This window comes from Girardinichthys multiradiatus, chromosome 15 (genome assembly GCF_021462225.1).
Source record: "Girardinichthys multiradiatus isolate DD_20200921_A chromosome 15, DD_fGirMul_XY1, whole genome shotgun sequence".
Taxonomy (NCBI): Eukaryota; Metazoa; Chordata; class Actinopteri; order Cyprinodontiformes; family Goodeidae; genus Girardinichthys; species Girardinichthys multiradiatus.
Window position 1 is genome coordinate 2,873,677 of NC_061808.1, and position 9,059 is coordinate 2,882,735.

A 9,059-nucleotide genomic window follows, 5' to 3' on the forward strand; every position below is an offset into this window, starting at 1 on the left:
TACTTTATTGGTCCCTGAGGGGAAATTAGAAGTCCAGTACAACCCATCCAAACATACATCATGACACAAGACAAGGGGTGACGGGTCACCGAGGCTTTGCTGCCCACTCACAGGCGCTGCCCTTGCTAGATGAGAAAAGAGGCCACATTAGGAAAGTAGAGGGAAAAAAATCATATTTCACACTTTATCTTTAGCAGGATACAGTTTGAGATTGTAAAAAACCTCAGAACAAAGAAGCAACAAGTTGACAAAACAACATCATGCTGGGAACAGTGAAGGTGGTGTGAGGGGTGCATATATTTATCTTGAGCATGTGTGTGTGTGTAAGTAAGTCCACGAAGCACTGTCCCAGAGGCCATTGTCCTTGATGGTTCGTTGGAATGTACATCAACCGGCCACAAAGTTCTGAGCAGGTCCACAGATGTCCTCAGGGAAGGGAGGAGGCAGAGGGAGCAGAGCGTCATGTTTACATAACTTCCAGGAGAAGTTGAAGATAGCCAGCCATCAAGGCCGTGCAGGGGAACCAGATTCAGAAAAACAATAATTATTTGGGTTAAACTGACTCTTAATTTTCCATCAGCCTTGAGAGTCTCGCTGGTGCTTCTCAAAGGCGAATCCAAACAGCCAAATTCCAGGTCCTTTCTGCCAGATCCGAGCGAACAACTTTCTCCAAGATTTATCCCATTTCACCCCTGAGTCCAGGAACCGCAACCTGCCTGCGATCATGTGTAAGGATCACATCCAGTCTGCGATTCAGTTCACGTAACATCTCAGTCTGAGTGTTGATCGCCCTGAAGATCCCATCACACATGCCAGGCAGCCTCACAATGGCCAGAACAGCTGCTGACATTCTCCGAATTTCTTGATATGCCAGGTAACCGCTGACTCCAAAAAGCAGAAATCCTGATATCAAACATCCAATTATATACACATCTTCCACATCCTCGACTGACATTATTGACAGACATACAATCCTCCACTTCTGCCAGGAGTCCATCGTGTATCCAGAGAAAAACGTCCAGTCCGGACAAGTTGGGCTCTCCTTCACCCTGTCTTCTCCTCGAGAAAATTTGATCAATTGCATTGAGAGACCAGCTGACCAAATCCATAACTAAGAATTTGGGAGATATGCAAGAAGAGGCTCCAAAGACAAGACACAGAGCTGAAGCAGGGCAGATATGGGAGGGGTGCGGGAGACAGAGAAAAAGCGTCCTCCACCGAGAGCAGAAATAAAAAGAAGAAAAAACAAAAAAAAAGAGAAACTACTTCCATTAACAAGAAACCTACAGCAATAATTAGGGAAATAACATAACACAGTTAAATGTTTTACCGTAACATGAAGTCACTCTAACCTTGAGATTCTTATATTATAACAAGCAAAATGTCTGTGAATGTTTTCCAAGTATCAACATCCTGTGAGTGGTTTTAGAAAAGTGGTACAGCTGGTCTTTACCTTTTCTGAGTGTGTTGTATTGTATGATAATGAAAAAAATATTTTTCATCCATTAGCATTGACTGTATCCTTCATGATTACATGAAGCATTGCATATAACTAGAACAAGCTTCCACCAACTGGCCTTTTATCGCCAACTGTGTTGCATTAATCGGAATTGAACTGTAAGTAACTGGATCTGAATCTGACTGCATCATGGGAATTAACTGTATTAAATTGAATTGGGCCAAACTGGAGTACTGTTATCTCTTTAGGGATTTGTTTGACCCACATGCAAACACACTCTGGAGACCAGTAAAGGTTCAAAGGTTTATTTACAGTCAATGTTTCAAGTCACACTGGAAACCTGGTAGGAAATGCTCAGGCAGGTACTTCAGACTTCTCGGGTTCTCTAAAGAGAGAAGCTCTAGTTAGTTCTGGCCTCAGAGGAATAAATCCACAAAGTCCAAAAGAGTTTTGCCTACTTGGGTCACAGGTAGTAAACAGCTGGGGTTCTTTACCATCTGGCTTGGGAATCAGGTAATCCAGAAGGCTAGTCCAATAAGAGCGGTCCACCACAGATCAGAGTCCATACAGAGGACGGAGCTTGGGAGATTTAGGATCCAAACCACAGTCTAGTGGTGATAATCCAAAGTTCACAAACTGTAGAGAGAGATACTGGAAGTCCAGGTACAGGTAAAGAGGAAACTGCCCACACCTCACAGGTAGTAGCAGGAAGCAGACAAAAAAAACAAGGTTAGCTCAGGATCAGGTCAAATTGTCAAAGTTAAACTGGCTTGGTGATTACCACATGGGCAAAAAAACTGAGGAAAGAAAGGACTGGTGGCAGGCTCCTAAATACTCCTCCCAGGTACACACAATCGGCCAAAGATCAGGAACACCAGTAGTAGAGTCAGCAGTGGTTCCAGGAGGACCTCTGGTGGACAAGCACAGAATGACACTCCCAATTCCCAACAAGTACGTTAATATGAATTGGGTCTGTTTGTGATATACAATGTCTTGAGATCACATTTGTTGTTGATTGTATAAATGAACTTAACTGAATGGAAACGTAAATGTCTTCCCCATCATTTTATCACATTCCCTGTATTTAATTGCAGAGCCCTGATGGGGGAAGGAATATCTGGAATAATTTCCTGATCTGACACAGGTCTTATTAAAATCTTTGGTTTTCAAGACATCAGCTCTGTTTACCATAAGCTGAATCTAAAGAAGTCAGGAATGGAATTTTTAGAACTGAATAAGATTATTATAAACTGTTGTTAAATTTATCTGGAAACTGTTGAGGTAAAATATTGCTATCACTGATATCCTTGCGGCCTCACCCGGTCCGAATGTCGTGAGAAAGAACAGATGAAGAGCAGGAAATTAAGATTATAAGTTTAATTTGGAAGATAATAAGTCCAATGATTTCCAATGCAAAATGATTACACAAAGAAAGAATATTACGTAAGGCCTTACGGAGAGATTGCAGGTTTCAGCAAAGCATGGTTGTATTTACCCAGATGTCTACCTCATTACAAATGCCAGCCCATCTTATACCCTCGACTTCAAAGCTTACTGACTGTGCCTCCCCTATATGCAGTCTGGTGCTGTAAATCAGCCAAGCTCCCTTGTGGTATCTATACCATGCCCAAAAGTCAACATTTATTGCTTTATTGTCCATACAGCCAGCATTTACTGCTTGCAGTTGTTGAGAACGTCCTAACCCTTCTTCCATCCTGACTCCTGCTGTGATCTGTGATCCCTCCTCAAGGCTCACACATGTTAAATCTCAGTTTAATGTTCCCACATGCAAACTAAACTAATAGCATGAAAGTACATGATTTTAATTCTCAACAAAACCATTAGTTGTAAGACACCTAGATAAGCCCACATTAAATGAATAAATCTAAGTAATGTACATTAAGATGGAAAATGCTGAAAAGCCAAAGCAGGATCAAAATGCTGCTGGTGTTGATTGGGTGATTTAACCCTAACCCTCTTCCTGTTTATCAGAAATTTACTCATTTATTCCCTTAATTTCTCACCTTTTAATCCCTCAGATCAACTTTCAGATCATTCCTTCATGAGTAAAGCAAACATTAGCAGAAAAGAAGACGACAAACCTTCAGTGTTTGTCTTGGTTTCTCTTCCAGTACCTTCATGAACAAAGTCACATCATCATAGGTGAAAACAACAGAGTGACGACAAAAACCAGTATAACCAGTTGTGGTTGCTCATGTGTGTTTATGCTCTAAGTCAGCTAGATGGGACTAACATATGGATGATGGATGTAGTGTTCGCTTGCACCAAAGAAAAACCAAACATGTTTTTTTGTATCATGCTGTGTTTTATAGTAATTAGTCTCAGATACCTATAATACCTCTCAGACCTGAGTCCAAATGGTTCCAGCTAATAAACCTAAATGCATCATGTGCAGATTTCTATTCAGATGACATTATCAGGCAGCTTTCTTATATTTTTAATTTCCCAAGGAGAGAACAGAATAGTGATGACTGGTGAGAGGTCATCATCTTGCTCTAATTACACTGCTGGTGGGTTGTTGGTGGTGGTGGTGAGTTGTGGTTCTACCTTTAGTAACTGTGTTGAACCATTTTTGTGCACAAAAACTAAAGAACCAGATACTGAACCACAGACAGCGACAATGCTTTAATATGTGGGCAATCTCAGAGAGAAAAATGAACTCATGAGGTCAGTCTGTGGTTGCTGCTGAGTAACAGATGCTTTGGTTCTGCATTTTTAAGACAAACTGCAAGAAGAACATTTATGGCAAACTCATTTTAAAATGTGAGATAAATAATATATTGCATCTGAGTCTGCATGGAGTGTTAAAAACCAGTGCCTCTCAAATAATTAGAATATAATTGAAAAGTTAACTTGTTTCAGCAATTCAATCAAAAAATATGTAACGGATGAATTTTAACTGTTTATTTCTGTTCATTAGCTTAGAGCTGCTAAAAAAAACAACTTTACTTTCTTAGAGATTGAATAAATCTGGTTATTCAGAGAGCTGTCTCCAAGAACAAAAGATTCCTTTAATCTCATTGCATGCAGAGAGCATACACAACAAGATTCAGGTGAGCTCCACAAACAAGGCCTATGTAAGAAAACAATGACAAGATAAAAGTACAGATCCATAAACTAAATGGATTTTACCACACCACAGTCCCACAGCAACCAGTCCTAAGTTATTTCCCAACACACTATTAAGTAACATGAAGGAAAGTTTAGTGGAAGGAGCTTAAGTGAGATTCACAAGGCATAGACTGCAGCTGGGGTCAGAGCTTCAAGAGCCTGCACACACAGATGTATCCAGGACATGAGCTACAACTGTCACATTCCTCATCTTTAAGCAGAACCGTCTTACCTCAGCTTTGGAGGAAAAGAGACTGGACTGATGCACAATGGTCGTCTTTTCAGATGAAACGTAGCATTTCATTTTGAACCAAATATGGAGACGAGATGAAGAGTTCTGTTAAAGAAAGCAAGACTTTCTAAACACCTCAACACAATCAAAAGGCTGATCTCCTCCTTGCATTGATGCAGACGTTCATGCAAAAGAAGCCCCAACTAAGTACTGAGTGCAGATACTGTAGTACATCAACATACTGTTCAGTAGGAACACATTTCTAGATGAAAAACCGTTCTTTGGTCTGATAAAAACAGTCTGAGAAACTTAAATTTGGGTTTCCATTTGCTGTCATCCAGAATTATTAAAACAAACAGAAATAAATCCTTGAAACACGTCACTCTGTGTGAAAGAACACTGTGTAATAAGTTTACATTTTTGAATGATTTAGTCAAATAAATTAGCTTTTCAGTAAGAATTTATACATGTATTCATCTCCTGTAACTCAAACAGCAAGGGAATATTTAGTGATATGTTAGATTGTAGAAATTCACTGAAAACTGTTTCTGCTCTGCTTAGCTGTTAACTCTTTCCATGAGAACGTTTCCCAGCTGTTACAAACTCTTTCCCATTTTGTTACGCTTTTTTTTAAGTTGCTGAACCAGGAGAAACAAAATCTAAATCTTCTTTTGCAAATTAAAACAATAAAAGAACAAATCTTCTTCAGCAGTGATTTAATATTTTTCTTGTAGGCTAAAATAAAACAGCATTTGCTCATCATCTTGGGTAAAATGCTTTTTTATTCAGTTTGTAAGAAAATTTCTGTGGCTTTATTCTTAAACATGATTGCAACAGAAAAGATTTGTCAACACAAAAATGCAGGACTAAAACATTTAACAACTCCGGGAGTTTTTGCTCAGGAAATATTGACCTGAGTCATCTCTGAGTGACTCCTCTCAGCATGTTTAAACATGATTAAATTCTATAAAACAGACCCACACAATCAGATTTAGGGTTGGGAACACCTGAAGATTCTGGAATTCATTCATTCATTCATTCATCTTTTATACCATTCATCATTCATCTTCTAAACTGCTTATAACATAGTAGAATAAGCTCCCCCATGATTCTTGAATTATCCCCCATAAACATACTTAAAATATTCTTAAATACAAAAACAGCTCACAGCCATTAAATACATAAAGGACTGTGAATCTGTACTTATATACAGTCAGGATATACAGTATTACTACATGAGCTCGGCCCATTTAGGCTCCAACATAGATGCAGAGAGTAAAGTCAAGTAAAGCCGACACATTTATGTTTACGGTGATGTGTATTTTCCTGAGAGATATAACAACTGAAAACTGAATAGGTACAAACATCAAATCAGAGTCAGCACAGGTTTTCTCTCACCTTTGCATTTGAGGGTCACCAATGTCATCACTGTACCACTGACCTCACTTTTATATTGTCCAGGAGTGATGTGGGATCTTTGAGGCATTCTGTATTTAGCAGACTGCTAGAGTCATGAAGGAGGAGCCATGTTTAATGTTGCATTCACAAACAACTACAGAAACGGGGCTTTTACTCTGGATGATTTACAAATAAATGTTCCTCCTTTCAGAGACAAGCAGCAATTATTATTAAATTAGCATTCAATTACAAATTTCTTAACATAACCTTCAAGCTGTAATGGTATTTCCAATACATATACAATTATTTTCAATATATCTGTCAATTCATAACCCTAAGCAGTTGCAAAGCTCTCTTGTACCTAAGGTTGATCTAGATGGATCAGAAACGTCTGGAATGTATTGAACTACCTTCATCACTGTTTGAAGGCACCCTGCTGATAAAGTTGTACAAAAGGAAAACAATCAGGTTTTTTTCATCAGTCACAGATTTTTTGAATCACACATATGTGGATATTTTTGTACTTTTGTAAAGATTTTTTTCATACATGTTACAAATATGCCAGATTTTAAAAATCATGTTTGCAGTAAATTAAACTGCCGTTAGTGGACCTAAACGAGTTCTTGATGAAATGGCTGAAAGTATCAAGATTGTCTTGTTCAGTATTTCTAAGATCCATCCATCCATCCATCCATGCATCCATCCATCCATCCAATTATCCATTGTTTGTCTTCTGTTTTTCTAAGATCAGAGAGTAAAGGTCCGTCCCTCTATCCAGTAACACCCCCAAGGCACACCCTGGGCAGAAGAGAAACATAGTTCTAGAGAGTTCTGGATCTGCACCAGGGTCTCCTCTGAGTGGGACCTATTCGGAAAACCTTCAGTAAAACATACAGGTGGCATCCCGGTCAGACAACCTGGACCACGTCCTTTCCATGTGGAGGAGAATCATATCGGATGATTCATAGATAAAATTTACTTGGAAACATGATATAACAGGATTCAAAGAGTATGCTTAATGTCTGTCAGGATCTGTCTGTGTGTTCTTCTCTGTGTTGGTTTTTTAGCAGGTTCAGTTGGAGGGTGGAGCTACGTGCTGCCGTCTCACACCTGTGAGCCACTAGGCTCGTTATGGCAGTCTTTTAAGGAGAGGGTTGCTGAGCATTCGACGCCTGAGTGTCGTCCTTTGTAGTACCTCAAGCCCTGTATCCTGTTCCTGATTTGCAAATTCTCCGAGATATTCTTGTGACCTAGCTCTGTTCCTTTTTAAGGTGCCTCCCTGGATCCTTCTGGTGGTTCCCGTGCTACCTGATCTCGTTCTCCTTCCTAGTTACCCGTTTGGATCGCAGTCTTGCCATCACCGGGTTCTAGATGCTCAGCTACCTTCCCCTCTGCACTCCAATGAACGTTTTACCTTTGGAAAACACAGACCTTCCATCCAAGAACTAACCTCCCCTCCCGGACTCCTATTTCTGCCTGCAACAGTAAGCCTTCATCACTCAATCTTCCACTCCTCACTCAGAAACGTTACTCACTCTGCTTTCTGCTTTCCCTCCTCAGTGGACGTTCCGCCAGAGCCGCCCTAAATTCCTCATTCATGTCATACCCCTTCTGAATAAAAATCTTAAACTTCATTTGTCTCCTGAAAGTTTCTGCATGTGGGTCAAGAAGCTCGGTAAAACGATGACAATGTCATAACTTCTAAATACCCATTCCTTTAAAGAAGTTGTAGACACCAAGGAGCCACAGGACCAGAATCCAAAGCCAGGAAACAGAGGTTCAGTGAATGTGGTGTTGAAGGTGTGGAAGTGGGTTCGCATGTTAGCAGAGACTCTGTAGAAGGACAGGATGCCAGCAGGACAGTCCACATACACTCCTACTCTGTGTCAGATATGAGATGTGATGGGCATTCTGGTCTTATTGTTCCATACATAGTAACCATCATCAGAGCAGCTAATTAGCAGCAGTTAATTCCTCAATGACTCACTGATATACGAACCTCTCCCCTGCAATCCACCACCCAGTGACAACGGCCAGTCAGACCATTAGTACACAGCACCTGCATGTTGTCAAATATTTCTGGATGATCAGTGTAAAGCTGCTCCTCCTCCAACAAAGTCACTTCACTGTTTCTATTTATGGTGTTCAAGTCCACTTCCAGAGCAAAGAAGTCTGATGATGAGAAAAGGGCAATAAACTTGAGGTTTATCATCTGAGAGATCGGATGGCTCATTATCCCTGCTACCGGTAGTGCCTATGGGCTCATTGCTGGGGCCTGTTATTTCTTTACACTTAATATTATATGTCAGCACAAGGTCCAGAGAATGAAGACAAAATTGGGTAGGTTTGCAGATGTTTTGAGCAAAGCCAGTTGAGTTTAAGATGGCCTTAAAGCCTATATTTAGGCTATCACTTTTAGTCTCAACATGAATATTAATACCCCCCACTATAATGTGTAATCCAGGTGCAGGGTTATTCCTGTTAGCCGTCTTTCCAGATCTGAAGGAAGCGATTTATCCTCTGTGTTTGCGCTGAGAGAGTTCCAGGGAGGACTGTTGGTCAGTTTACTCTCTTTTACTGCAGCATTGTGTTTCGTGGTGTTGCTAGGTAATTGTCTGTCAGTCTTATTACTGTTTAAAATCATCGGTAGGGTTGTTTCATTTCTATACTCAGCATTTACCTCCACATTCACTTCAAGTCGAAGAATTTTCATTTCTATAACTGTTATTTGTCCCATTCATCTCTGGAAAAGGGAGGCATCTTGTAATTATGCAGCTAGTACTGCCATGAAAAGTGTTTCTGTTCCTAGCGTCATCTGGTCCTTCTTTCAAAAAGTGA

General features: G+C 40.2%; 1 long non-coding RNA gene across 1 annotated transcript; it reads right to left on the reverse strand.

Annotated features, from left to right (window-relative positions):
• Positions 1 to 1,750: 1,750 nt before the first annotated feature.
• Positions 1,751 to 2,509, reverse strand: LOC124881926. The gene is made up of 2 exons (XR_007041777.1): positions 1,918 to 2,509; positions 1,751 to 1,844 (listed from the first exon to the last, which is right to left on the reverse strand). It is a non-coding gene; the product is annotated as an uncharacterized LOC124881926 (long non-coding RNA).
• Between the last annotated feature and the right edge of the window lie 6,550 nt (positions 2,510 to 9,059).